Source organism: Plasmopara halstedii (assembly GCF_900000015.1).
Source record: "Plasmopara halstedii genome assembly, contig: Scaffold_2061, whole genome shotgun sequence".
In the NCBI taxonomy this organism is placed as follows: Eukaryota; Oomycota; class Peronosporomycetes; order Peronosporales; family Peronosporaceae; genus Plasmopara; species Plasmopara halstedii.
In genome coordinates, this window is record NW_020188969.1 from 276425 (window position 1) to 276772 (window position 348).

Consider the following 348-nt stretch of genomic DNA (forward strand, 5'->3'; position numbering starts at 1 on the left):
TAATTGGAGGTCAAGACCTTGGGCGCTACGCGCACGTCTCCTGGTGAAGCTTTGGCGATTCATGAACCCACCTCTGCTAGGATACAAAAGCGCTATTGGCACAAGCACTGGACCGAGACGGTCAACGTACTAGACATTGGATTGTCCTAGTTGGTAGACACCAACAGTGTATTGGACAGGAGTCTCGAGCGTGGCTCGCAGGCTGATCGTGGAGTGGCACGTAACACACTGAGCGCTACTCAAATTTCGGAGCAGTCGCTGCATGTCATGCGTGACATGGTCGGCCAAGTGTCGAGGCATCGAGGGCGAGGCCCCCGTGATGCACGTGAAGTGGCACGTAAACCACTG